Below are 8,847 nucleotides of genomic sequence, written 5' to 3' on the forward strand. Positions count from 1 at the left end.
GCAAGTGAGAGGGCAAGAGACAGAGTGCTGTTGAGATAAAAGGCAGTCTTTTGTAGCCCAATCAGGAGTGACGTCCCATCACTTTTGCCATATTCTATTTCTCAGAAGCAAGTCACTAGGTCCAGACTACATTCAAGAGCTAGGCTGTGACTGCCAGGAGTCATGGTTCTTATTGAGAACCACATCAGAAGCCTGATGCCATGCTCCTGCACCCACCCATCCCCAAAGGCAAGCTCCATGACTGCAGGAACTTCATCTGTCTTTTCTCCACCCAAAACCAGTACCTCACTCCGAGTAGACGTTTGCTATCTGTTTTTTAAGGAATAAACAAAGTAACCAAACTATAAGCTCCAAAAGCTCCCAGTATTGCACCCTTGAATACATGCCTGTATTTTTTTCAAATTTTATTTTTAATTGACAAGTAATTGTATATATTTATGGGATACAGTCTGATGTTTTGATATATGTACACAATATGGAATGATTAAATACAACTAGTTAACATGTCCATCACCTCACATACTTCTCATTTTGGGAGGAGTGTGAACAATTAAAATCTACTTTCAGCAATTTTGAAATATACATTACTAAATGCTTGTTGAATGAATGAATGACCTAAATGTTCTTTGGTGAACATTTGACACAGTCCCTACATCACTAGATAAAAAAATTTAGGAGACTGGGTGGCTTCATGAGTACCATGAAAAATAAGAGTTTTTTAGATATAATTACCCATAAATCCTCATTCCCAACACATGTCCATGGGGCCATTTTGCAGATGCTTAAATGACTTAGGAATCTCCCTGGAAGATATGTGGGAAGAGAGCTTGCTGTCAATAGCAAAAGGAATGAAAAGCAGACCTTCATCCTCTTACCAGGTTGTGGCAGGGGCTCCAGAGAGTTTACATTTTAAATTTGCATAATTGTTTCCCCTTGATTGGCTCCCCTTCCTGCTAAGGCTGGTGTCCTGGAGATGCATGTCCGAGTGATAAGTATATTGCCAACGCAGATCAGATCTGTGCATCGCTGCTGCTGCTGCTGCTGTCAGCTGATTGGCAAGCCTATTAAAATACAAAGAGAGCCCCAAATGAGCAACTTTGGGGACCTGGAGGAGGAGGCTGGTAAGAACATGTCTTCCCTACCCCCACCCCACCTCTACCACAGCTGTTAATTGCAAAGGGGAGCCTTGATAAATGAAACTGAAAACAGATACACAACTCGACCTGTGTTTATTAAAGAAATAGCAAATGGCAAGATGCCAGCACGGATAAGCTTCACCATAATCAGTGTATTTATTTCACCAAAAAAAAAAAAAAAAAAAAAAAAAACCTCGTCTGGTGCTTTTAAGGCTGATAAACTCATTATGCAAAGTTTCAACCTCCATAGAACTGAGGCTTTTCTATATGTTAATTCATTTCAGTAAATAATTATTCTGTTTGGCTGAGGAAACACATGTCCCCATAATTTAATAATTGGGAGGGTTATTACATGTGATTAATAGGAGTCATAAACTAACACTGAGAGTTTAAAACCATTTTTTTTTCACTTTGAACAGATATAATAAAGAATGTTGATGGGAAGGTAGGGAAGATTCTCCTCCCCTTCACCCCCACCCCCTTCTCCTTTTCTTTTTAGAGTTGGGAAAGCAGTGCTCAGAACAGGAGAGGTGGTCTTTCTTCTCCACCTGAGGTCTAACTCTGATGCATGGCCTGCTTCTCTTTGGAATTTTGAAATGTGCCTCAGTGTGTCTAAGTGTGTCTGTATGTAAGAGGTGAGAAAGAAAGAAGAAAGAGAAGAAGAAAGGGAAGAGGGCTAAAAAGAGAGACAAAGAGAGAGGAAAGAACTTGAGTGACCGGTTCCTCCAGGCCAGAGGCTCCCAAATGCCCATGTGAGCTCGGACCTGTCTCTTCACTGTGGATTAGTGAAGTTTACCCCAATCCTCAGTGAAATGGGAAAAAAATTAGAACAATGTAGTAACTTTTTCATAGAACCAATATGTATCCAATGATTTAAAATTCTAGGATCACCCTTCACACAATTGAAGTGTTTAAATGCCCTTTTATGAAATAACAATTGTTGGTAATATCTTTCTCCATCTCCTTACTTGGAAAAATGAAAAACTGGCAACTTTTAACCACTTTCCCACAATATTTTTTGGTATTTTCAGTTTAGAAATGTATTAATACCAAATCTGTAAACCTTCAAAGTCTTAGAATCAGAGAGAACTATTTGGTCTCAAGAGTAAAACCACCCTGAGCCAGATTTCTAAATCTGATTTTTCTGGGTTACTTCCTTGTTCAGTAAATGGATGAAGTCATTAACCTACATATTCATCCAGCAATTCAAAAATATTAATTGAGCATCTACCACGTAATAACCACTAGTCTTAGCACGGATGATAAAGCAACTGATGTATTTTAGTAAACAATCATCTATTTTGTTGAAGGAGTGTTAGTTACCTCTATAAATGTAGAGATTGCCTATATGTGACTACTATAGTTTGGATGTTTGTCCCCCAAACCTCATGTTGAAATTTGATCTCCAGTGTTGGAGATGGGGCATAATGGGAGGTGTTTTTGTCATGGGGATGGATCCCTCCTGAATGGCTTGGTGCCCCCTTGAAGTAATGAGTTTTCTGTTAGTTCCCAGGAGGCACTCATTGTTATAAAAAGCCTGCCACCTCCCTCCCCTCCCTTGCTTCCTGTCTCACCACATGATCTCTGCACACACCGGTTCCCCTTCCCCTTCTGCAGTGAGTAGAGACAGCCTGAGACCCTCACCAGAAGCCATCAACAGATGCCAGCTCCATGCTTCTTGTACAGCCTGCAGAACCGTCAGCCAAATAAACCCCTTTTCTTTATAAATCATCCAGGCTCAGGTATACCTGAGTCCATAGCAACACAAATGGACTAAAACAGTGACTGAGGCAACATCTACAGTGCCTGGTTCTTACACAGGATCAACACATATTTGTCGGCTAAATGAATAAATATACTACACATGGTTGTTATGAGATAGCAGATATGTAGGATCTTTACATATTACAATATTGTCGTTTATCCTGCCAAGAAATGGATCTTTCATGCCCAGGTAGGGCCAGCAGAGAAGTCCTAAGTATCAACGGCTTACAAGAAGCCACCTTAACTGGCCCCCCATTATCATTCCAGACACATTGGCTACTCTATTAGTCCGTTTTCATGTTGCTGATAAAGACATACCTGAGATGGGTAATTTGTAAAGAAAAAGAAGTTTAATGGACTCACAGTTCCAGGTGGCTGGGGAGGCCTCACAATCATGGCAGAGGCAAAAGGCACATCATACATGGCAGCAGGCAAGACAGAATGAGAGCCAGGTGAAAGGGGTTTCCCGTTATAAAATTATCAGATTTTGTGAGACTTATTCACTACCATGAGAACAGTATGGGTGAAACTGCCTCCATGATTCAATTACCTCCCACTGGGTCCCTCCCATGACACATGGGGATTATGGGAGCTACAATTCAAGATGAAATTTGGGTAGGGACACAGCCAAACCATATCAACTACCCAGCTCCCCTAAATGCCCACCAAGGACCCATTGGCTCTTCCCAGCCCTAGTCCCAGCCCCAGATCCCTGTCTTGATCTTTGACCCCTGATGTCCTGATCTCAGCCATTCTCAGTCCCCATCTTTGCCAGTCCTGCCATCCACGTCTGCTCTGGCCAGAGGGATGCTGGTCTACCAGTCCACCATCCAGCTTAACTAGGATCTGCTTCAGACTGGGACACGTTGGTTTTGGCAGAGCCTGGGGGACCGGGGCTGCATCTTATCCAATGTGCCTCCTCTTTCGTAAGGATATAGTGAATCTAATAAAGTACAAGCTCTGCTACTTTGTAGGCACTAGCATCCTAGGCCAGGATCACTCTTCCTGTGAAAGTAGCACACCTAGAAGCTTCAGAGAGGTAAAAGCTCCAAACCATACTAACTCATTCAAATACATTTAATTTGTATCTAATATGCCTAATAAATGTGAGTCATCATGCTAGGCACTGGGCATACAGCAGTGAACAAAGCAGGCAAAGATCTCTGGCCTTGTGATGCTTCATTTCCAGTGGACAGATAGAAATGTGTATACAATAAAATGCCAAGGAGTGATCAGTGTTATGGAGAAAAACAAGAAGACCACGGGGGCAAGGTGGCAGAGAGGGCCTCTCTGAGGAGGTACATTTGAGGTAGATAGTGGGGGAAAGGCATATCAGGCAGAGGGAACAGCAAGTGCAAAGGCCCTGAGGCCTGAGTATGCTGGAATGTTTTAGAAATGGCAAAAGGCAGCCAATGAGTGACATTCCATGGGCTACAGAGTAGAAGAGAGAAGACAGTGGGCAGCCTGCTCACGTGGCACCTCATGGCCCATGGTGGGACTTTGGATTTATTCTCAATATTTAGGGAACCAATGACAAATTTTCTGATAAGTTAAAAGCAAGGAAAGGCTTGAGCCAAAACATGGCCTGGCCAACGTAGTCATGAAAGAAGCAGCCCATCTTCAGAGAATTCCTTCCAGCCCTTTCTTCCTCCTGCGCCCTTCAGCCCTGACCTGACACCCTTTGCCCTCGACCCAGGTCTCTTGTCTCTCCTTTGCACTATTCATTTGGTCACTGACTCTTCGGCAAACAATCCTGGAGGTAGGGGATGAGAATCATGTGCTAAGCACCATGCCACAGCCAGGATTGGTTACTGGGATATACACAACCCGAAGGCACCCTGGCTTGAGATCATACTGGACATGGGCTCAGAGGAGCTGATTCTATCCAGCTTTGCCATTTAACAGGCTTTGTTTTTAAATAGAAACTGCAATAACTGCTCTGCTCTCATGCAGTGCTGAGGAGCCAGTGATGAAACTGGAGTGGCAGCGCTCTAGGTAAACTATAGAGTGAGGAGCCCATGTCAGCTGCTCATGCCAAAGTGATTATAGTCATTAAGCCCTAAACCTGCCTACAGGACTGGGCCCCAGAAATGTCACGCCTCCATTCCCTCCTTCAAACTCCCCTAACCTCACTGTTATTCAGCTCTAGCAAACACTGATCTTTCAGATCCCAGAGGTCACAGAAAACCTGCACAAGTGTAGGGCATGGCCTCGTGTGTGACACACCCAGGACTATCCTAGCACCTTCTGCAGACACATACCTCCACAGCCTCACCCACAGAAAGAACACACACTGCACCAAAAGGGCCCTTGGGCACAAGCATATCCTCTGCTTAGCTGATCAGCTGATCCATGTAATGGGGATGATGAAAGAGCATTTGTTTATTTATTTACTCATTCATTCATTTGGTGAGTCATCAAACATTCCTTCAGAGGCTTCTCTGGGTCAGCTCTGTGGTAGGTCCTGAGGCTCCAGCCATGACCTCTATGGCCTGGCCCTGGCATATGGAGGCCTGAGATCTACCTGGGACAGACTCTGGAAGACTGCTTTATGGCCGTGGCCATCTCATCAGCAAGTAGGGAGCTATGGGAAACTGCAACCATCTGAGGGGTCAGCAATGGCATGGCTGCCTCCAAGGTATGTCTGTGTCACCTCTGTTGAAGACTATGTTTGCCACTTTGAGTGGCCCATGGGACAAATTGTCTTTCTCCATAGAAGGGGCCACCTCTGCAGCCCTGTAGTTGATAGTAAGTCAAGTGAGCAGGGATTTCATTCTGCCCTGCCATGCAATGTCAGTTTATGACTTTGGATACAACCCTTCTGCTCCCTGGGCTCTGGGCACCCATCTGTCACAGCAAGAACTGCAGAAGACAAACGTTCCTACAACCTTCTCTTGTACTAGACCCATCCTCATTACGTTTGCCCTATACTCCCCTGCCACCTTGATTTTCTGCATTTTATTTAACAGTTACCTGTGTGATGCTTAGTGTGAGCTGGGACATGTTGTAAGTGCTTACATGAACTAACTCATGAAGTGGGTACTACTGTTATTCCTTAAAGATAAAGAAACCACAGCACAGTGAAGTATTTACCCACTGTCCCACAGCTAGTAAGTGTGGTACTGGAAATCTGACCATGCATCTGTCTTCAGAGTTCATTCTCTTAACTACTATACTATGCTGCTTCTCTTAACAATTTTCTTTAAACTATTTTTTTTTTTTTTTTTTTTTTTTTTTTTTTTTTTTTTTTTTTTTTTTTTGAGACGGAGTCTTGCTATGTCACCCAGGCTGGAGTGCAGTGGCCAGATCTCAGCTCACTGCAAGCTCTGCCTCCCGGGTTTACACCATTCTCCTGCCTCAGCCTCCCGAATAGCTGGGACTACAGGTGCCCGACACCACACCCGGCTAGTTTTTTTTGTATTTTTTAGTAGAGACTGGGTTTTACCGTGTTAGCCAGGATGGTCTCGATCTCCTGACCTCGTGATCCGCCCATCTCGGCCTCCCAAAGTGCTGGGATTACAGGCTTGAGACTGATTCACTTTTTTAACATTATTTTTAAAAAACCATTATGACCACTAATCGAAAACCTATATGACTTGCCATAAATAGAAGAGACATTAAAATGCATGACTATTACATTTAAAACCCAATATTCCTCCAAGTGACTCCTAAGATCATCTCTCAGACCACTGGGGACACTTGGGGACACCTGGGGAGGAAGCACTAATGGCTTTTCTGACACTTTAGGTACCTGCAGGCCTTCCAGGAAGAAGCTTGGGGGCAGACAGCCTTTATGCCTCTCTGGCCCTCCTCTCCTGCCTACAATAGTGCCACTCAGCAATATGCAATGTAAAGGCTTCAAGGAACTTGGTTACCACCAGCCTGGGGCTTCAATGGCTCACTCTCAATCCCTGGGCATGATGCATCCACTCAGGGGCTGGTGACAGCCTAGCCAGAGGCTTCTTTTGCTCTCTGGTTTCTGGAGCGACAACCCATTGGAGGTATGTCTAATCCCTGCCAGAGTAATGGACAAGTCTCCACTGTCTCCAGTGATGCCAGCAGAAACTGCAGGGGCAGGAGGTGGAGTGGGTGTGGATCCCAGCATGGCTCCTGGGTTTCTGCCAGGAAGGTATTCTGAGGATAGCAATCTGTGAATTCCACCACTCATGCTCCTGAACCCACACCAGCTCTTCATTAGAAAACCAAGACTTGATTAAACAGTTGCAGGCATAGTGGACTTGTCATCATCTTTTGAGGTCTCAGCCTCTTCTCACTGCATTTACCCATTTGCTCTGAGCTTCATAAAGCCAAAACTGGCTAGACCTTCTTCCTTTGCACCTGCCTGTAGCCATGTCATTGTGACTCCACCATGTTCAAGGTACGCCTGGTCCAGGGCTCCATCCTGAAGAATGTGTTGGAGGCCCTCAAGGACCTCATCAGTGAGGCCTGTCGGGACATTAGCTCAAGCAGCTGAATGTGCACAGCATAGACTCGTCCTGCATCTCCTCGGGGCAAGTCACCCACTGCTCCAAGGGCTTCAATACGTGCTGCTGCGACTGCAACCTGGCCATAGGCATGAACCTCACCAGTATGTTCAAAATACTACACTGTGCTGGCAATGAAGATGTCATGACATTAGGAGCTGAAGATAATGCAGACACCTTAGCCACTAGTATTTGAAGCACTAAATCAGGAGAAAGTTTCAGATTATAAAATGAAGCTAATGGATTTGGATGCTGAACAACTTGGAATTCCAGAACAAGAGTACAGCTGTGTAGTAAAGATGCCTGCTGGTGAATTTGCATGCATATGCCGAGATCTCAGTCATACTGGAGATGCTGTAGTAATTTCCTGTGCAAAAGATGGAGTGAAATTTTCTGCAACTGGAGAACTTGCAAATAGAAACATTAAATTGTCACAAATAAGTAATGTTGATAAAGAGAAGGAAGCTGTTACCATAGAGATGAAAGAACTAGTTCAGTTAACTTTTGCACTGATGTACCTGAACTTCTTCACAAAAGCCATTCCATGCTCTTCTACAGTGACACTCGATATGTCTGCAGATGTACCCCTTATAGAGTATAACATTGCTAATATGGGACTTTTCTTTTTTTTTTTTTTTTTTGAAACTGAGGCTCACTCTGTCACTCAGGTTGGAGTGCTTTGCGCGATCTCAGCTCACTGCAACCTCCGCCTCCCAAGTTCAAGCGATTCTCCTGCCTCAGCCTCCCAAGCAGCTGGGACTATAGGCATGTGCCACCACGCCCAACTAATTTTGTATTTTTAGTAGAGACAGGATTTCTCCATATTGGTCAGGCTGGTCTTGAACTCCTGACCTCAGGTGATCCATCCTCCTCGGCCTCCCAAAGTGTTCAGATTACAGGCATAAGCCACTGTGCCCGGACAATATGGGACATTTAAAGTAAATACTACTTGCCTCCCAATATTGAAAATGAAGAAAGATCTTAGGCATTCTTAAAATTCAAGAAAATAAAACTAAGCTCTTTCAGAACTGCTTCTGACATGCCAGTATACAATAAAGTCTTTTCTGTCACCAAATTTATGCTTCTGAGTACATACGTAAGTATAACTTTCTGTAAATAACCTATTTTTCTCTATTCTCTATAATTTCTTTTTTTAAAATCATACTTTAAGTTCTGGGATACTTGTGCAGAACATGCAGGTTTGTTACGTAGGTATACATGTGGCATGGTGGTTTGCTGCACCCATCAACCCATCATCTAGATTTTAAACCATGCAAGCATTAGGTATTTGTCCTAATGCTCTCTCTCTGCTTCCCCCAACCCCCCAACAGGCCCCAGTGTGTGATGTTCCCCTCCCTGTGTCCATGTATTCTCATTGTTCAACTCCCACTTATGAGTGAGAACATGTGGTGTTTGCTTTCCTCTTCCCGTGTTAGTTTCCTTAGGATAATGGTTTCCAGCTT

General features: G+C 44.0%; 1 pseudogene; it reads left to right on the forward strand.

Annotated features, from left to right (window-relative positions):
* The first annotated feature begins 7,269 nt into the window (after nt 1-7,269).
* Nucleotides 7,270-8,369, forward strand: LOC126934693 (proliferating cell nuclear antigen-like; annotated as a pseudogene).
* Nucleotides 8,370-8,847: the final 478 nt, after the last annotated feature.

The sequence above is a fragment of the Macaca thibetana genome, chromosome 14 (genome assembly GCF_024542745.1).
Source record: "Macaca thibetana thibetana isolate TM-01 chromosome 14, ASM2454274v1, whole genome shotgun sequence".
NCBI lineage: Eukaryota > Metazoa > Chordata > Mammalia > Primates > Cercopithecidae > Macaca > Macaca thibetana.